The sequence below is a fragment of the Calidris pugnax genome, unplaced genomic scaffold (genome assembly GCF_001431845.1).
Source record: "Calidris pugnax isolate Ruff unplaced genomic scaffold, ASM143184v1 scaffold25, whole genome shotgun sequence".
Classification (NCBI taxonomy): domain Eukaryota; kingdom Metazoa; phylum Chordata; class Aves; order Charadriiformes; family Scolopacidae; genus Calidris; species Calidris pugnax.
Window position 1 is genome coordinate 12,079,644 of NW_015090805.1, and position 21,894 is coordinate 12,101,537.

Here is a 21,894-nt window from a genome sequence, read left to right on the forward strand (position 1 = left end):
CGGGGAGCGGAAACTGTAAAAGTCATGTCTTCAAACTTTGAGAAGACAACTCTCTATTTCATATTGATATTGAACACATGAATCATGGAAGTCTATTTATTTGCCAAACAACAAATTACATGGTCTAAGAGAAATTAGAGTAAAATTTAATTCTTTTTCCTTTTCATTCAAATGTCACTCTTCCTTTCCCTTCTTAGGTTAAAAAAGTCTTTTCATTGTGAAGAATCTAGTCCACTGTGGAGCAGCATGACAAGATTTCAGGGAAAACTAAATCTTGAAACTGTATATGAGCTTTTGTCATATGAAGTCAAACAGCAGTAGCACTGTTTTATATGAAAACTAGTGCAAACTTACCGTATTTACCTAGAAAATATCACCAAGAATATTCAGAGAAATTAAAGTAAACATTTTTTTTCAAGACTGAACTTTAATGTTTCCCATAAAATAATGTAATAGATAAAAGAAACACTGTTTTTTTATTATAAATGTTTATCACTTTTGGTAAATAATCCACATCAAGAACTATTATACTATAAACTAGGTTTAAATGGTTGAGTATTTTGGACTGCAGTTGGACACTCAGGGTTGGATTTTAATTTTTCCAGTAAATCCTGTTGATTCCTGAAGCATTCACATGGGGAAAACAAGTAAAAATGTATGTTTTGAATTCTCCTGCCAGCAGCTAATCAAGGAATTAGAAGCCTGGCTTGTCAATGTTGTCTGCGTTGATCTCCGTTCTCACTCTTAATTACAAAATTAATGTAGTATAAAAATCATTATATTAACATTTAAATTATTATAAGTAGCTAATCTACCATAGAACTACTTTTATTTCATTAAACAAAAAAACCCCTCAAAAACCAAAACAACAAAACAACAAAGCAAAGAAATTTTGGAAAACATATCGACAGTAAATATTTTGTACAAAAACATACTGAGAGTGAATATTTTTTATGTCTTGATAGGGATAGTCCTGAACAATAATTCTTTTCATTCTTACAGTGAAGTCAGGAGGTTACAATAAGTGGATTTATCAGTCACTAAGTGAGAGCTGCAGCAGAAGCTAGATCACTTGAAATACTATCTTATATTTATATCCCCCTGTAGCTGCGGTTTCTTGACTAATGCTGAAAATATTGGTTTCAGCACGAACATTTGAATATGGTAGCAACCTTTTTGCCCTCTATTTTGTGTGTGTGAAGCCTAATGCCATGTAAGACAGATCGCATATCACATATGAAAAACAGCGAACTTTGCATTACCCCCATCAGATTCTAATAATATTGTGAGGTTCAATATTCTTAGAGCCAAATTAACAAGGGACTCAATTTCTACTCAACTATCAGTCTATAGACTAAGGTTACTCACTTTATTGACACTGAAACAGGCACTCAAATTTTTATCCTTTTGTTGTTATCCTTGTCTCTGTAATTCTTACACCTGTCTTCTCACCTGAATTGTAGCAGAACTGAGGAAAGATCAGGCTAGTACGCATGGCTAGAAGCTTATCCTACTTCTATCAAAATGATAGCAGAGATGTGGCCTCCATTTTTTGTAGGAGCATGATGTAACCCTCAATCAAAAGTGAGTTCCAAGTGTGTTGCTGCAGAATCAATATACTATGCCTGGAATAATAAAAAATAAGGGGAGGTTGTTTTAACCTCTGGCCAAATGATTAGGGTATAGTCTCTCCTAGGACATGAGAGACCAGGTTCCATCCCCTACTGCACTGACTGCTTAATAGAAATAGTACAAACACCAGAGCATCAGGATAAGCCTTTTAGTAAGGTTTCTAAGGTTTGCATGTTTCTACAATCTAAGCACCACTGCCCCTCCTGCACATTATAAATGTCCCATATTTTCATGACTATGTAATGTCAAGCTCCAACCTGGAACTCACTTTATGAAGATCTCTATTACAAGCTGGAATTATTCACTTTGGAGTTACTGGGAAACAAGCAATGGAAGCAACAGTGGACAATTACTGGCCTCATAGTATGGGCCAGCAAATGACCCATATTCTTTTTGATCATTTCTTTAGTAACCTTCTTATCTAACACATTCTCTAAAATACCTTTCCTAGCACCAATGCATTGCATTTTCACTGGGCTTTTTTTGTATTCACATAAGGATTCAAAATATTTTCAGAGACTTCTCAATTCTCTTGAGCCAGCACTTATACATTGCAATGTTTATGCAGATCAGGAAGCAAACAATCTTTTAGATAAATGACTTTACTCTCTTCTATTCCTTGAGCTATCCTAAGTGCTGCAGATATATTGCACTTTTTGTACATACGGATATTTGTATAAGCTGAGCTAAATGCCTGGAGGCTGCAAGGAGTAGTAATACAACCCAACTGGAAAAGTGAAATCAACAGTTTGACTTCTGGTGCATAAAGTTAAGCACATTCATAAGAGTTTGTAGGACTGAGGCTCAACATAAAAAACGTTGTTGGAGTGCACATTAAGAACAATGGCTTCATGTGAAGCACTTTCATAGACAAGGTAATTTAAGTTTTGTATCTTTCTTTAGCATAGTAAAAAAAAATAAATGTTGTGTTTCTTAGCAAAGTTTGCTGTGTACTTTATCAGTGAGGATAATAAGTGAGATCTGAAAGAGACAATTGACATTTTAACTCGATATGCTATTTAAATGGAACTCCTAGCATTATGTATATCACTTTTTAGGGTTTAATTATTGTCTCTGAATAATCACCAAAAAAATGTATTTTATGTCCTAAAGTCTAGTATTCTTAGGGAGAACCACTACTTTTCATCACAATTAAGGGAAAACCATTGCAACTATTTCATTTTATAACATTCCAGACTTAAGGAAAGAAAAGGGACAAATCAGGTATTCCTAAATTCTGGGATAGTTATATGCACGCTATTAAAAAGCAGTATTCACAAAGGCCCCTTCAGTAAGTCATTCCACCCCAGTTTTCTTCTTCCAGCCTTGTGTTTGCATTCAGCTTTATGCTTTCTCACCTTTCTCCTGCAATACCCATTCTAATCATAGTCAATCTGTAATTATATTATTTCCTTCCTTGTTCATCACCAGGCTTTCACAGCATGTTGCTGTGGTACAGAAGTGTTCCTGTTGTCCTGATCTGTTGGTTATTTGGAGTGGCAACAGGCCAAACATCCTGGATCTCTCATATTAGTCATACCTGGGTTTTCTATACTGAACATCCGGTGAACCAAGGATGAGAAAGAAAAGGTATACCTGGATTTCACTACATATACAGATATGACGTAGCTGAGGAAGACTCCTACACACATTCACAAATGAAAAACACACAGGCATATTTATATGTATCTGTAGTTACAAGGACAGTGACTTTATCTCTGAAAATATTTCAAGGTGACTTTATCTCCGACAATGTTTCAATAACTAGTCTCTTGAAGAGGCTTCATCTATTTCCATTACAGAACCTCAAATATTTTGCAAAATTCTAAAGAAGTTTCTCCTAAGCTGTATTTGAGAGTTTATACGTGTCCTGTTTCATTCTACACAGCTGAATCTCTTCTTTGTTACATAAAAATGCTGGCCAGATTCAAATGAAATATAAACAGAATAATATTGACTTTATTTCAATTTCACATGTGAGGAAAGATTTCCATTTTCAGTTGTCATCGCAGCGATATTTATTACAAAAGGTATGGGTGAGTATTTATGGGGATATTTATGCTACTTCTTGGTTGCATTGTAAAAAAGTAGTCCAGTATCAAGGGTAAGGTGGGTATTAAGGAACCTCCATGCAAAGAGTCACAGAAAAAATCTGAAGCTTTCAGAATTTCCTCACACTTAGTCTAGTAATGCTGTTCAGATTCACACACACACGCTCTTTTTCATATCCTCTCATTTCTTTAGCAATAGCTTGTTAAAATCGATAGAAGTAGCTAAGGTCAACTGTTAATGTTTAATAGCCTTACACTACTAGATTTTCTTTTAAATGACACCATTTATCTTTTTAAATTTAGTCTACAAACTTTAGTGATTATAATGCTAAGTGGTTAGGCCCCACAGTGGCTTTGCCTTCATTAATCATCATACTCTGAGAAACTATTAACTGTTATCCCCAATATTGCTTTGGAGATGTAGAACCAAAGTCCAGTGACTCGTCAAAGGCCTATGAGGTGGTAAGTCTCTCATATGAACTTCAGTGTCAAACTACTCTCTTTCAGATTTATCTTTCTAGGTATCTCTTGCTAGCTGACATTATTTAACAGATGAATTTATTTACAGTAAAATGCAATTACTTGAAATGCTTTGTCATTCTTTTGGTATTCTGATTCACAGAGCTGTGAATCACAGAGATGTGGATACACCTTATCTTGATCATTATTGTTCAAAACTCCTAATTAATGTATCCACTTGTTATTATTGCCTACAGTGATAATGGCTTCTGAATACAGCAGCACAGTACAAGAATCTGCAACCAAGTAGTACAATTTGAATGTCCTACTGGCAAGGAAACAAAGCTTGTCACTACTATAGAGATGGCTTATATTTACAAGTCTTTCATTTGTGACACCTTATTTTGGAGAAAAATAACTACTCAGAAACACATCTATATTAAGAAATAAGTGGAAGAAAAAGTGGCAGCAACTTATCATGTTGGTTTTGACAGAAAGCTAAGCAGGCTGAGGGTCAATGAAACAAATGGAACCAAATTGGAGGCGAGGCTATAAAATTTTCCAGAAGACCCACTCATTGACTTCACCTGACATGTTGCAGGAGGATCTACCTACAGGTGTTGCTATATCCTGCAATTTTGCTGACTGTTGCATTATATTTTGAATCTTCTCAAAGGCAACTGGGAGTTATGTTATGACATCACAATTTTTATTTTCTTGCCTTCATTCAATTGAAGAAAAAACAGAAAATATGAAACCTAAACCAAAATGCTCATAAAGACACAAACAACAGCAGCAAATCCTCGAAGATATAAAACTTCTCCTTAGCTTAGATACACATCATCATATTTAAATTTGGTTGCATTGGTACTGCCATGCTTCTATTTCAACACCACAAGTCAAGTTGCAAAAAGAGTTGGTATTATAATACAGAGATGATTTGTGTAGCCCTTTGCTGCCTGTCTTGAACAGTGCTCAAAGAACATATACTGACTGTTGGCGTAAAAAAGTACAATGCAATTTGGGGGCATATGAATATATATGGATTTGATTCAGGTCTTCTGAGTGATTATAAGGAATTTGATACATGCTGGCTGTTCTCACATTAAACAGAGCAGATGAAGTAGCAGAGTTGATGGGAACAGGCCACAAAGACTTTTTAATCTAAATGTGCATTCCAGAGGGATAGAAACTTTACATTGTAGTACTTTTATTTTGCAACTATATCTTAACACAAATAAAGGTAAAGATTAATTTAATAACCTGACTTTTTCCTCCCTTTAGTGCAGTATAAGTGTAGATACTTTTTAAAATATGTTATAGGGTTGGGTTATATTTTAGCCCTGATTATATATCTTCTACCTTAGTACTATAAATTCATTTGAGTACTGAGGAATTTGGAATCCCCTTTCTCTAATCCTGCTTTCACAGTTTTGAATTTGCGGCTTTGTCAGCGCAGTTCTCTCTCTTTGGCAATGAGCTTTAAAATGTTGCAAGCCTGTGCAAATCTAATGAGGTGTTTATTTTGGCCTTTCAGTAAAACATGTAACTACATAAGCTAACTTATTCCACAAGTTTGATTGGAGAATGTTCTTCTGATATTTGTAGTCCTCAAAGAAGTTTTTAGTCAAACCATTATTCTACATCACTGCTAGTTGACAAACACACATTATTTACTCCCTATATTCTGATGAGTCCTTTGGGCATGTGAGGTTTTGTCAGTGACTATACTCAATGCAATTCAAGGTCTTAATATTTTATTGCTAAAAACAGGAGATGAAAAAGTACTCTAAAAAAAGCCCCACACAGCTGCTACTACTTCATTACAGGCTCTACATAAATCTCTCTTAGATCAAGGATCATTGACCTGATAAACTGCAATAGAGTTGATTGCACTTGCTTTCCATGTCAATGTCATGAAGGTGCATTAATTAAGTAAATGCACTAAAGCTGGAGGGTACATCATTAATGTGGGCCTGACAAAATAAGACTATTCATATTCCTGTTAGGATTAAAACCCCCTAATTCCTTGAATGACACAGCTGAAGGTGTTCTGCTCATAAGGGAACAAGTCCTGTGACTAAAAAGGTAATCCTACTGAAGTTTTCACATGCTGTAGAGCTGGATGTCTTGCTCTGAATTAACAGGATAGAAACAGGCCAACATTGAGCCAAATCATGAATGCAGACATTGTTCTAAAAGCTATATTCTAAATAACAGGACTTAGAGAAGGTAGTATAATACTTTGAGAAGAGAGTAAGTACCAGCAGCAATGTTTTGCCTGACATGAGCATTTTAAATAAAAAGAAAAATCTTGCTTGGCCTGCTCAGTGAAAAGGGGATGCAGTACAAGTAACTGGTGTATGAAAACTGTACTCTTAATTAAAAGAAATAATTACAGTATTCATTATTTTAAATGACTCAAGTGTTGTGAGTGACATCTGAAATGAACTGAGAAAGACAAATAGGAGATAGTAATGGGGTCAAAGACTAATGGACAATAACTGCTGAAAAAGGGGAACATTCATTAATTATACAGTTTTGAGCCTGGGAAGCTCTCAGGTGCTTTCCTGACAACGCCATGATGCCAAGACTCCTGTGCTGACTGTGTGGACAACAGGTAGTGTGTCCTAACACAGTGTACCCCAAAAACACCTTTATGTCCTCCATCTGTGTATCTTGCATATGACAGGTGAAGATCTCTGTTTTAGGCTCTCACATGCTCCCCAGACTTTAAATGTGCTTGATATGGGCCTTGTGAAGCAGGAGGTGCTGTTGCCACTTTCTGCCTCCAAGGCAGCGGGTCACTGAGTCTTACGGGACCTGCTGGTATTAATGCATTTTGCTTCACACTCAGAGTAACTATTGAGAATCACTTGCCTTTCCCCAGTTACTATGTGGGGATTTTAATAAAGTATTACATCTTGTTCCCAAGATAGACACCTGTTACAATTTTAAATAAAAATGTGTGTCACCAGTCTTATAAATTAAACTAGGGTTTTTTATGTTTCACCATGAACATGTTCCAGTGCATTCTGGATAATCATTTTGACTATTAATAGTGATACGCACTTTCGCATAGGTTTCTACTACCAGTGCATTTATTTACCTTTCTTTTGGAATGAAGCATATTATTTATTCAATATATTTCAATGTTGTCCATAGAAATTAAAAACATTTTTCAAAGAGATTAAAGTAATAATAAAAGGTGATTTCTCTTTGGGTTTCAAACTCCTTTATGCATAATAAATTCCATTAAATTCTGTAAAATAAATAGCAAGAAAGAGTAGGGAAAAGGGTAACAGAAGATGCTGGTAATCAAAGGTCTCCACAACATAATTCAGTGTCCACTGGAGACTGTAGAAAATAAATATTTCATGTTTATAGAAATATATCTAAGAGGTCATTCATATGTGTTTAGTTGCTGTATTTATTTATCTTAAGAATAATGTGTTAAGATACCCGTTTATTCCTTTCTAACAAGTTAAGGTATGTGACAGCTCATAAATACAGAAAACTTGTGGCATTATTTATCAACATTTACTAGTTCTTTTTAATATTTTTGGATCTATAATTCAAGTTACTGGAATATTTTACTTCAAAGATGTCTTTTCATTATGTGGACCTGGTGTATCTTCATTTGTCCTTAACTTCTCTTTACTTTTGTCTAATTAACTTGATTTATTCTTGCATCATCATAGCAAGCTTTTTAAGTCCTTTGGAACTGAAAAAAGAAAACAAATTTTTCTCTTTTTTTGTTGTTGTATTGGCTGCTGTGAATATCTTGCTGCTTTTGAAAGGCTTTGCTTGAAACTATGAAAGAAAATTCTTCTGGGCTTGAAAAACTAACAATCACAGGCTATCATGCCCTGATCTGTCAAAGAAATAACTCAATGGTGCAAAAACTTCCATCTGCATTAGAAATCCATTAGTCAGTGAACTTTAATGGCAGAATGAGCAAAATGGGTGGGTGAGCTTCCCTACTATTTTGCCTGTTTTCTTTACTTCCTATTATGGGCATGATGGTTAAAAGTATTGTCAAAGCATGAATGTGCATTTTAAAGACTATATCCTCTAAAATTTTGGACCAAATCAACACCAAATGCCAGATGTTTTGATACATTGTTAATGGTAACTGCAACTAAAATACATTTGAAAAAAAAAATTAAGAAGGATTCCTCTTCTTCTACCTTGCCCCCAAGCGCAATGATGACTCATGCTTCCCTGGAAGAGATAGAAGGAAACACTTGCTTCTAGGAGTTACATAAACTCTTCCAAGCTTGATTCTTGAGTGTTGTAATGAGTAATCTTGATCATCTGTGGAACTCAGAAGATTTTTTAATACAAACAGATTTGTATTAAAACCTTCCAATTTCGTTGTTTACCTTAGTAGTCTTAATAGTCTTTGGATGCCTCCTTTCACTCTTGAACTACATGGAAACATGGAAACAAATCCTGGAAATTGCCATGGAAGCCCAAAAGCAATGTACTTAGTATTTGGAACTTTAAAATTAAGGTTCAACAAGGCCAAGTGTAACATCCTGAACCTGGGTTGCGGCAACCCCTGGTATCAATACAGGCTGTGGGATGAAAGGATTGAGAGCAGCCCTGAGGAGAAGGACTTGGGGGTACTGGTGAATGAAAAGCTGGACATGAAATGGCAATGTGCACTCACAGCCCAGAAAGTCAACCATGTCCTGGGCTGCATTGAAAGGAGCCTGGCCAACAGGTTGAGGGAGGTGATTCTGCCCCTCTACTCCACTCTTGTGAAACCCCACCTGGAATACTGCATCCAGCTCTGGAGTGCTCAGTACAGGAACGACATGGACCTGTTGGAATGGGGCTAGAGGAGGGCCACAAAAATTATTAGAAGGATGGAACCCTTTTCCTATGGAGAAAGGCTCAGACAGCTGGGGTTTGTTCAGCCTGGAGAAGAGAAGACAGTCCTTGTTATGACAGGACAAGGGGTAATAATTTTTAAACTAAAAGAGGGTACATTTACACTAGATATAAGGAAGAAATTTTTTATGCTGAGGGTGGTGAGACATTGGAATAGCTTGCCCAGACAGGTGGTGGTTGCCAAATCCCTGGAAATATTCAAGATCAGGTTGGACGGGGCTCTGAGCAACCTGATCTAGTTGAAGACGTCCCTGCTCATTGTAGGGGGAGTTGGACTAGGTGATCCTTAAAGGGCCCTTCCATCCCAAATTATTCTTCGATTCTATGAACATGTATCAGGTATTGTTCATTGATAAAGGAATGCTTTGACAGATGACATAAATATTAAACATTGAATGATGAGTGTACTTGTGACTTAAGAAGGGGCAAGTAGGCTTCCTCTTTGCTCTTCTACTTAAGATCTGGATTCCAAACACTATCACAAAAAAAGGAATAAAATCCTGCAGGATTTTAGTTATGTCCACAATGGTGTCTTTTTTTTTTTTATTTAGAAAAAAAAGCAAAACAAATTGTCTCAATTAGTTTAAAATAGTCATATTTTTTAAAATCTTTAAATCAATTATTTCTCTTTTTTTGTTTTCATTCTAATATCAAATTTTATCCAAAATTGCTAAATGTATGTGACATTCACCATTGTTGATGAATATATCAGTCTTTATACTGAAAAAAGGTTTTACTCCCCAGTTCTTTTCGCCTGTGACTTGTTAAGGTGTTTAAAGGTGTAATGAGAAATTTCAAGGCCTACACTTACAATAAGCATCATGTTAATACACCAGGTTTCAAGAGACATTGCACAAAACCTTACCCACTAGAAAAGCCACAGCAAGACTCTTATTGCCTTAAAAGCAGCCAAGATTTTGTCCCTTGGTACCTGTTAGCAAAACAATGACACTGATTCCACACATTGATAGAATACTGTTGAATCAACCCTGTACTGATACCTGTTGAGCTGCACAGGACAAATTTGGCAATCAAGGATAATGTCCCGTGTCTGGGATTCTAGTCACAAACTAATTAAAGTTTTATCCCCATCTGGCTTGTAGGAATGCTTTTCATTACTTATTTTCTTGCCCTGTAATATCAATATGATTTTATTTATACACTATTCATATGTGTCCCATGGGATATGTGTTCCAATTGTTTCCACTAATTTCATTGGTAATTCACTGCAAAGGGAAAAGGGGGGTGAATTAGGTGTCATTATTTTTCAATAAATGCCAGGGAGAAAAAGGACAACAATAAAAGAGGTAAGTGACATCGACAGCATAAAGGCAGACTACAGTAAATCCTTACATGGTTATTATGCCTACATCTGGTTCTGCTAAGGAGAACAGAATCTTATTTTTATTTAACTTAGGAGGTGCATTATTATTCCACAGGCCTAGAGCCTCCCTCTGCTAGAATTTTTACTTTATTTGAAAGGTTTCATTGTATTTTCATGGAATTTAGTAGATTATTGTATGCATACACAAATTTACATATGTCATAGCTAGTTATTTTTAAGATAAATAGAAATGGTGTTTTTCGAAGGCTGCAGTGTTGCTTCATGTCATAAAATGTAGTCTAATGTAAAATTTCTCTGGATTTCAAAAGGAATTATAATTTTGGATTTTATTAAAGATGCATTTATACCCAGTGCATAATCTATCTGGTAAATTTTCTTTGACCTGTTGCAAGTAAGCAATGGTTGATACAAACTTTTGGGTTTGTATCCACTAGAATGTGATATAATTTGCACAAATTCTACCCCACATTTTTCTCTCCTGTACACTGATCTGGTATTTAATCCTTGTTGCTTGTAAAATGTGACAGATCACTTATGTCACATCTCAATTTTTCTTCTTTCCTGATAGGGTGACTTAACCTTTAAAATGAGGATGAGCCACTTTTTGAAAATTGTCAACGGACTATTTTTACGAATAACAAAAAATTGGTTATTGTATTGAAGTTTTCCTTTTTTTTTAATGACTTTGCTAGGTTTTTTGTGGTTGGTTAGTTGGGTTTTTTTACATTTTATTATGTGTTTCATATATATTTCAGCATGTCAAATGGGATGTAAGTTTTAACTTAGCTTCAAGTTTTATATGATGGTTTCAACATTACAAAACAGATAACTAATTTTAGAACTAAAAGAAGAACAACAAAACTTTAAAACATGCTTTGTGTAAAACTCTTCATCAGTAATGACTGTTGCTTAGCGTCTCTTCCAGAAGTTATCCTGAAAATGTCTGCCTTGCACAGTAAAGGCATTTTCCCCAATTTTCTAGTATTTGTTTTATATACCCTTCCTATTAAAGGCAGTGAATTTTAAAATATTACATTCTCATATATGTGTCTTTAAAGATGGTCAAAATATTTGAAAGTTTAGTGTGTTTTTATCAGTCTCCCTAAGTACAATGCTTTGCCGATAAAGAGACACTTATATGCCTTACTGATGCATCTGTGCATATATTTCTACACTTAAGAGAAAACTGTTTAGGTTAAAAATAAAACCATCCTTCAAAGTCTGACTTTTTACTGACATTTAAAATATTTTATTCTCATTAAATATTACTGAACAGCTATAACCTAACTCTGTTTCAGTCTATGGAAAACTTCTTGACACTTTTAGTTATTATTAAATGTATATTCTGTACAGAAAATTAGACATTCTTTCCTATGTAATGAAAGGGCCAGATTCAGAGTTGTTGTGGATAATGTATATTTTGCATTCTGGTTGTGATGAACAAATATAATGTACAATTTTTTCATCAGCTTTTCATGTCAATGTTTTTGTGGTTTCTATCAGTTACACTGTTAGTACAGTAATTTGAGCTGCTTCAAAAATATATTTATTATGCATTTTGCATAATAAAGTGGTTTGTATAAAATATATATATGTCTCCTAAAAACATATGTGGCAAGAGGGCTTTTTTGCACAGCCGGAACTATTCAGACCATATAAAAATGCACCACGGAATGACAGTCGACTGGATTTTATGCCCCTTTCAATGCCAAGGCAAAACAAAGCAAAGTGTATTCTACCACTGCATCAACCTAATTCTAACAGACACACTTTGTGTGCTTAAATATCTGAATGCTGGAAAAGTGTTGAAATTATAGTTACATATGCAGGTCATTTTATTCAGGAGCTGTCACTGGAAGAATTGACATTTCATAGACACTAGAGTGAAGAGACCAAGTACTGATCCATAAAATCAGAGCAAATGAATTGAAATTGATGGACCCCAAAAGGTTCAGTGCTTCTGCCTTAACTCTTTCCAATGACTTTTGGCTTAGAAAGTGCATTGACTTTAATACCTACTGTAAGTATGGCTGGATTTAAATTTTAATCATTCTATCCATTTCATAGTTTCATGCTGTCAAATTCTGTTAGACAACAGAGCTGATGATAAATCTAAACCATTCCTTTCTTACTTTCAGAAATACCCTCAAAGTCAGTCAGACTCTTACAAGGAGAACAGACAAGATTGAGGTGTGCAAGGTTACATTCTAGAGTACTTAAAAAACTGGACCTACCATGGGACACACTTGAAATGAAATGTCTATCACTCAAAGTAGTGACTCCGATTCCCTTAACGGAGTTTCAAATTCTGACATCAGTAACACATATATGCAACAGATAACAGTGTGTATATACACATATATAAATATGTGCATATATATGTGTGTGTATATACGTTTTACCAAACCATACAGTTTAAACAAACATGCTCTGAGTCAGGACAAATTAGAGTCAGGACAGTGTGAAAAAGTTCATTCAATCAAAGTTCTTCAATCTAGTTAACATATGACAATACTGTGAAATAAGTGCAATATTTAATTCGGGAAATGCCAAAATGAGGTGTCCTTTGTTTTTTCCAAGTGAAACAATCTAATGAAATGTTTCATTGAATCTGAATGTATCCTTCTCAGCCTGACTTTGCATTTTTCATGGAAAATAGGCTTTCTAAACTGCGTGCAAATGTCTACTCTAAACCTCTTAGGTTAAGAAATCACAAGAGGCCAATATAATACATCACAGCCTCTCATATGTTGGATTGAATTTCTCTTCACATGTACATCACTGGAAAAAAAAATTGCATCAGTGAGGCATAAATAGTTTGACGAATGCTTCTTTTAGACTATCCAGGTTAAAAACTCACATGCTGCACATTTTTTTTAACCCTTTTTTCGTATGAAACAAATAAAAGAGGTACTGCTAAAGTAATTTTCACTAACTCTATTTGGTTTGTCCCCAGAGACTCAGAGGAAAAAAACAGAAATCCAGATTTAGTGATTCTGTATGCATAAATTACCTGAAATGAGTGAGATGTCAGAGATTAGATGGGTGTCTAACGTATAACTGAGGATAAAATTATCTTCAGTTCAATTGTATAAATGAATAAACAATATATACCAAATATTTTATTACTATTGTTTTCTCTTGATGTAAAGCTTTTTTTCATATCTTGAGAAAGGCAAAGTTTTTCAGCATTAATCTTAATTTTCAATAATAGAACCTGATATACGTTATGTGAGCAATTTTAAAACATGGATTTTGCCACTATTCTATGCCACCATTCCATGCCCGTTTTCTGTGCTTTTCATCTGGTAACTGTGATTCCAAGAAACGCTCCCCAATCTGTCTTGAAACTGAAGAATTTATTTACTCCTTCCCCTGTTCAAATGAAGTTGCAATTTGGTGGTTTCTTATGAATCTACAGTTTAAAAAAATGTAACACTAAATGATGTTTTTTAAGAAAATTTATAACATTTCCCATGTTATTAACTGATTAACTCAGTCAAAGGGGAAATTGTACATTATTTCAGCTGGTTGTTCTTTACCTATTCGTTTGTATTACAGTTTAATGCAAGATTGCAGGTGAAATACAGAACCTACAGTGAATTTGAAAGTGAAAGATTTTCTTGTTAGCTATGTAAGAACTTCACACACATTTTTCCCATCCTCAGCTGAAACTAGGAAGTAAATCTTCAGAGGATCATTGAATCATAGGATAGCCTGTGTTGGAAAGGGACCTTGAAAGATCATTTGGTCCAGCATTTTGTGGGAAAGCGAGCCTAGATGAGCTTGCCCAGCACCCTGTACAATCACTTCTTGAAAACCACTAGTGATCGGGACTCTGCCATGTTTCTGGGTAGGTTGTCCGGCGAATGATTGATCTCACTGTAAAAAAATTCTTTCTTATGTTGAGATAAAACCTCTCCCATTGCAACTTGATACCGTTGCCACTTGCCTTCTCTATGTAGCCTCTATACTCTTTGAAGCCACCCTTTAAGTACTGGAATACTTGTGATGAGGTCCCCCCCTGCCCAGTCTTCTCTTCTCCAGGGAGAAAAAACCTAACTCCTTCAGTTGCCTCACAGGGTAAGTTCCCTAGCCCTTTGATCATTTTCATAGCCTTCTCCAGTCCAGATTTACTTATTACTGTTGGTTAAATTAATGTTTCTAAACGTCTAAAGCTTCTGAAATAAAGAATAAGAAAGAAAAATGTATCTGTCAGAGGAAAAAAAAAAGGTCTATTTTATTTTAATTCAACTTAAAATGGGGTAACTTATAAGGAATTTTAATGGACTGCAAAAACTATTTTCTGATAAAATTGGAAATTAGAATGCTAAATTCCTTAATAAAATGTTTCTTCCTCCAAATTCACCATTTTCTTGTTAAAAAAAAAAATTTTTATAAATTCCTTGTTAGATCGGATTTATAATAACTAAAAAAAAGAAGACTAAAACAGAACTGCGAATTCATGTAAATGACTAGTAGAAAAAAGAAATATTACTATTTCATTTTACATTAAAAAAATAATGCCCTTAAAGATAAATTGATTGTGCAATATCCCATGAGAAGCCTAAGGGAAGAAAGAATTGACCCTGCATTTTAGTCTACGACCTTAACTGTAAAAATGCGCAGTCTTGAAACTGTATAATTATTAATACAAATGACAAGTTAATTACAACTATACTTTCCTCACTACAGTCATCCTTTTGTTTCTCCATTGAGAGGAAAAAAGCTAGTAGAGTCTCTCAGAGAACGTCATTCATTTTTAGGGACTGCTATTTCCTCTGTGCCTTTTAAATCTAATTGTAAAACAGCTCAGAGTTCCTTTTGTTGAGAACTTCAAAAGCAGTTTGAATGACACTATCAAGGGCAGCAGCAGCAGTTTAGCTGCTGGAGTCTATACTGTGCTGCACACCCATGTCTGGAGCCTAGACTGAGAACACAAAATGTATTCTCTTTTGAATAAACTTGGCTTTGATTTTACAAGTAATTTCTTTCTTCTTCTTTAAGATACAGAAAACATAATTACACAATGAGAGTTAATTGCTACACATGGTTTTGCTTTTTGTTGAGTTGGTTTAGCAGAGCACTTTGGAGTATGTATTTTCTGCAGAATGACCACAATGTTGGGAAAAAGACATAACCAGTATCACAATGTGTCTAGAGAACATATTACAGAGCACTATGAGCAATAAGAAGTGATGAGAACAAGTATGTATTCCTGTAACTTCCTTGATGGTTGACTCCAGTTGTTCTTTCCCTAGTGTATATGACGTTCTGTACATATTATAGACTGTATAAGCACACTTCGCACCAAGGGGAGCATTTGATGACATTGCTGTACAGTACAGAGATGGCTCAGTGCAATACATTTCAAAAGGCTAAGAATATTAAATGGCTAGGTCTCTGAAAGTCAGGATTTAACCAGCACTCACTGCTTTATGGCTTCTGGTTTCTTCTCCTGCATGTGTCTTCTCCTTTCAGCAGGATTGACATCTTGGAGGAAAGGTGCCACAGATTTATCATGCACCTGGGTGATGCTGGAGTCTATCATCCAATTTTTGGCTACAGTAGTTCTTTCGTAAGGTAAGGAGAAAGATCTATCTTTTGGAGTACTTCTGAACAGAAGAAATCCCAAAAGAAAATCCTGTGGAAGAAGCGGGCATTTTATAAATTAGTTTTAGGAGGACCTTGCAAGGAAAACATGGAACTGGAAGAGGTTTTTTTGTATTCAGGGCTGTCTTCAGGGCAAACTATAGAATCATAGAATCATTCAGGTTGGAAAAGACCCTTGGGATCATCAAGTCCAACCATCAACCCTACTCTCAAAGTTCTCCCCTACACCATATCCCCCAACACAACATCTAAACAACTCTTAAATGCATTCAGGGATGGTGGCAATGACTGATGTTCAACTCATTGTTGCACTGAAGCAAACAGAGTCGGAAAGTCTACTGTTCAGAGGATGTAGAGAAATATGGACAAAAATATTTTAAGGGATTTTCTGAAGTTCAGAGAAGACTCCGGCTATTTCAAGTTAACCTCTATAGAAAATGAAAATAGTCTATACTAACTGCCTGAAACATTAGGCATGAAATCTTATCTGTTTGGCATCAGTCATGCTTTGACTCTTGGTCTTTGCGTCACACTCCAGTATAGAATTTTTACAGTCTTACTAGTGCTTTTTCTATTATGGTCAATTTTTTGATTACATTGTTCATAATTTTAGTGGTAGTACTAGCTATATCACAAGGTAACAATGTTGCAGAAGGGGTTGCTGGAAATAAACTTTCCTTGATGAGAAAACATTAGAGTCTGTGTCTGTGGTTTTGTGATTATAAATTATTATAATCACAATCTAAGACATTTTGTGCTTTGGGTATTTTTCAAAAGCCAAATTTTTAATCTCCTTGTTTGAGAGGGTTTTAGGAAGATTCATCTTTGTATCTGTAAAGAAAAAGTAAAACATATGAAGTGCTCCATTTTGCATTTTGTATGCAGGCAATGTTTACTTGGTTATCAGAACGAATGCTAAAGGGTAAACAAAATAATGCAGGGGGAAAAAAACAACAACAGAAACAGAACAGTAGGGTTGATATTACATTTGTTATTATTATTATTTTTCCCATGTATGTTTATATTTAAGATTAAAGAACTATATTATTTCATGAGAAAATCAAAAGTTTCTTGGTCCATTTTGTATAGATTACCTTTATTCTGGATTAAGATACTGCTCTGTAAAGTATTTTTCATTTTTTCTGAGGTTCTTGTAAAAGCACACAGAGAATATACCATAAAGAAAAGTGGATTTGCCAGCCTTTGAAATTCACTACTCATTCTGCTTTAAATGATATTGCAGTACCTATTTAAACCTCTCAGTAAGATATAAGAGGAAATCAAACCAAATAAAGCACTTTATTTCCATAGGTTTTTGGATTCATCAAAGCAAAACATTCATACAATGTTTACAGCCATAAACATATTGGGACCAACAAAGCATTTACCTGAACTAGCACACAATGTATATGAGTTTTAACAATCATAGAAGCATAGAATCATAGAATGGTCCAGGCCGGAAGGGCCCTCCAAAGGTCATCTAGTCCAGCCTCCCCACAGTCAGCAGGGACACCCTCAACTAGACCAGGTTGCCCAGGGCCTCGTCAAGTCTCACCTTGAATAACTACAAGGAAGGGGCCTCAACTACCTCCCTGGGCAACCTGTTCCAGTGCTCCACCACCCTCATAGTAAAGAACTTTTTCCTAATATCCAATCTAAATCTGCCCTTTCCTAACTTAAAGCCATTGCCCCTTGTCCTGTCACGGCAGGCCTTTGTAAACAGACTCTCCCCAGCCTTCCTGTAGGCCCCTCTCAAGTACTGGAAGGCTGCTATTAGGTCTTCCCAGAGCCTCCTCTTCTCCAAGCTGAACAAAACAAGCTCCCTCAGCCAGTCTTCGCAGCAGAGGTTCTCCAACCTCCTGATTATCCTCGTGGCCCTCCTCTGGACCCACTCCATCAGGCTCCATGTCCTTCCTATATTGAGGGCTCCAGACCTGCACACAGTACTCCAGGTGAGGTCTCACCAGAGCAAAGTGACAGAATCACCTCTCTGGATCTGCTAGCAACACTTCTTTTGATGCATCCCAGGATGCGATTGGCCTTCTGGGCTGCAAGTGCACACTGCCTGCTCATGTCCAGCTTCTCGTCCACTAGCACCCTCAAGTCCCTTTCCTCAGCGCTGCTTTCTAATACCTCATCCCCTAGTCTGTACTGATGGCGAGGATTGTTCCGGCCCAAGTGCAGAACCCTACACTTGCTTTTGTTGAACCTCATGAGGTTCACCTGGGCCCACTTCTCCAGCCTGTCCAGGTCCCTCTGAATGACATCCCATCCCTCTGGTGTATTGAGAACACCACACAGCTTGGTGTCATCTGCAAACTTGCTGATGGTGCTCTCAATCCCGCTGTCTATGTCCTTGATAAAAATGTTACACCACTTCTCACTGCTCTCCATCTGGATTTCAAGTCATTGAGTATCACCTTCTGCATGCAACCATCCAGCCAATTCCTTATGCACTGAACAGTCCACCCACCTATCCGTATCCCTGCAATTTGGCAAGCAGGGTGTTGTGAGGGACCTTGTCAAAGGCCTTACAGAAGTCCAGACAGATCACATCCATAGGTCGTCCCTTATCTACTGACCTAGTCATTTTATCATTGAAGGCCACTAGGTTAGTCAGGCAGGACCTGCCCCTAGTGAAGCCATGCTGGCTATCTTGAATCATCTCCGTGTCCTCCATGTGCCCAAGCATGGCATCTAGGAGGATCTGTTCCATGATCTTCCCAGGCACTGAGGTGAGGCTGACAGGTCGATAGTTCCCAGGGTCCTCCTTTCTACCTCTTTTAAAAATGGGTGTGATGTTTCCTTTCTTCCAGTCTGCAGGGACTTCATCTGACCGCCACGACTTTTCAAATATCATGGAAAGTAGATTGGCAACTACATCAGCCAGTTCCTTCAGGATTCTGGGGTGTATTTCATCAGGTCCCATGAACTTCTATATCTTCAGGTCCCTCAGTTGATTGCATACTATGTCTTCAGTTGCAGTGGGAGGTACTTTGTCACCTTGGTCACCAACTGGTGGGCCATCAACATGGGAGCTAGGAGGAAAAGATTGGCAACTACATCAGCCAGTTCCTTCAGGATTCTGGGGTGTATTTCATCAGGTCCCATGAACTTCTATATCTTCAGGTCCCTCAGTTGATTGCATACTATGTCTTCAGTTGCAGTGGGAGGTACTTTGTCACCTTGGTCACCAACTGGTGGGCCATCAACATGGGAGCTAGGAGGAAAGGGGTTGCCAGTGAAGACTGAGGCAAAAAAGTTATTGAGAACTTCTGCCTTCTCCTCATCCGTTGATACAAGTTCCCTACTGTTGCTCATTGGGGGGGTATGTTCTCTTTAACCTTCCTTTTCTGGTTAATGTACCTGTAGAAACCTTTCTTGGTTTTTGTTTTGTTTTTCTTTACATCCCTTGCCAAAGTCAGTTCTAGCTGTGCCTTAGCCTTCCTGACCACATTCCTATGCAACCGGGCAATAGTCCTATACTCTTCTCAGGACGCCTGTCCCTTCTTCCATTTCCTGTGTAGCTCCATCTTGCCCTTTAGTTTGACCAGCAAGTCACGGCTCAACCATGGTGGTCTCTTGCCCTCCTTGCCCAATTTCCTACATGTCGGGATTGAGATCTTTTGTGCTCTATAGAGAGTGTCCTTAATGATCTGTCAGCTTTGTACCTCTCTCTTGTCCCTGAGGGCCGTTTCCCATGGGGTACTACTTACTTACTCCTTGAAGAGCTGGAAGTTTGCTTTCTTAAAATTTAGAGTCCTAACTGTGCTCCTTGTGGGCTTCAAATTTCTTAGGACAGTGAACTGCACTAGGGCATGATCACTGCTGCCCAGGCTGCCTTCAACTTTGACATCCCTGATGATATCACTTGCATTTGTGACCATCTCCTTGAGTAGGGCTGTTAATTTCTTGTCTCAAGAAGTTGCCATCTAGGCACTCTAGGAGCTTCCTGGAGTGCCTGCAGCCAGCCGTGTTGTTTTTCCAAAGGATGTCGGGGTGGTTAAAATCCCCCAGCAGGATGAGAGCCTGTGATTGCGATGCCTCCTCAAGCTGGAGTAAGAAGGCATCATTGACAGGCTCTGCCTGGTCAGGAAGCCTGTAGTAGACTCCGACCACAAGGCTCCCTTTGTTGTCCTGATCCCTAATTCCTACCCATAAGCTTTCAACCTGCTCATGGCTATTCTTTAGCAACAACTCATCACGTTCTAGCCACTTCTTTACATAGAGGGCAACACCTCCACCCCTCCTTCCTCTCCTGTCCCTTCTGAACGGCTTGTAGCCATCGATGGCCACACTCCAGTCATAGGATTCATCCCACCAAGTTTCTGTAATTGCTACTATGTCATAGCTTTCCTGTAGCAGGATAGCTTCCAAGTCTTCAGGTTTATTGCCCATCCTGCATGCAGGATGACTGAAGTAGACACTTCAGTCGGTCTGCAGGCCACGTCGCCTTCTTAGAGGGGCACTCCACTGATCACTCAAGGCGTTTTGTGGCAGCTACCCTCCTGTCTCCTATTACCTCAGGAGTCCTTGGTCCAGCTCTGCAAGACCTTGCATTTGCTGAAGTGTTCACAGCATGCGTCTGTACAACAGATTGGAGGTCCTTGCTATCACCCCTTCCTTCCAACCCTGATGTATCATCCTGCCACATGCCACAGACTATTCTGATATTATCGTCGTCTTCCGCCTCCCCTTCCCCCTTCGAGCCCAGCAATTAGTACAATCATTCCTATATCATTATAATATTGCATTGTTTTATTAATGTAAATTTCCCATTCCAGACATCCGAATTCTACCTTTATAAACTGACCGGGTTATGTGATTAAACCTAAATAATTTAGATGTCTTTTCAATCAAATTTAATTCCTATGCCAAAATCTCATCCAGCAACTGGGGCATAAGGGACAGACTGTGGCTTTGTTTATTTGTTTAGAAGCTAGTTTTTGTTTCTTTATTTTAAGAGAAAGGGTATGTTTGTAATATACTCATTCCTTAACATTTCACCCCCCATTGTAATTTGCAATGCAGATGTTCTGATCAAAACAAGCAAACGCCTCAGAAAAAGAAAAATTCAACTAACTACCAACTCACAGCCTAGTAAAAGTAATGTTTTTAAAAGGTGGAGTCTGACTCTGAAAATATTTTAGAGCTATGAAACCTCTGAATGGCAAATTTAACTGAAATCTTACTGTTCCTGATTTGTTTGACTACAGACTCTACCTAAAGAAATATTTAACCTGCATTCACTTAGAGGAAGACAGAAGTACAGAAAATTTTGTTTGCTTGCTCTTCCATAAAAAGTATTAGAAGAAGTATTCAACTTTTTCATGAAACAAAGCGATTTTTGAACTTTTCTGGCATGACATTTCTGGAATGATTTCTGATTTAAAATGTTTCTATAAATACATTAGCAACAAAAGTAGGGTAAGGAGAATCTCCATCTTTTATTGGATGCAGGGGGAAACATAATGACAAAGGATGAGGAAAAGGATGAGGTACTTAATACCTTCTTTGCTTCAGTTCTTTAATAGTAAGACCAGTTGTTCTCCAGGTAGCCATCCCCCTGTGCTGGAACATAGGGATGGGAAGCAGAATGAACTCCCATAACCCAAGGGGAAATGGTTAGCTGTCTGCTACACCACTTTGAAACACACAAGTCTATGGGACCGAATGGGATCCAGCCAAGGGTACTGAGACTGCTGGCAGAAGTACTCACTGAACCACTTTCAACAACTTTTTAGCAGTCCTGGCTAACTGTGGAGCTCCCAGTTGACTGGAATTTAGCAAATATGGTGCTCACCTACAAGAAGGACTGGAAGGAGGATCCAGGGAACTACAGGCCTATGGAGGGATTGGGCTATAGTACCCAAGGACCATACCTTCAGACAAGAG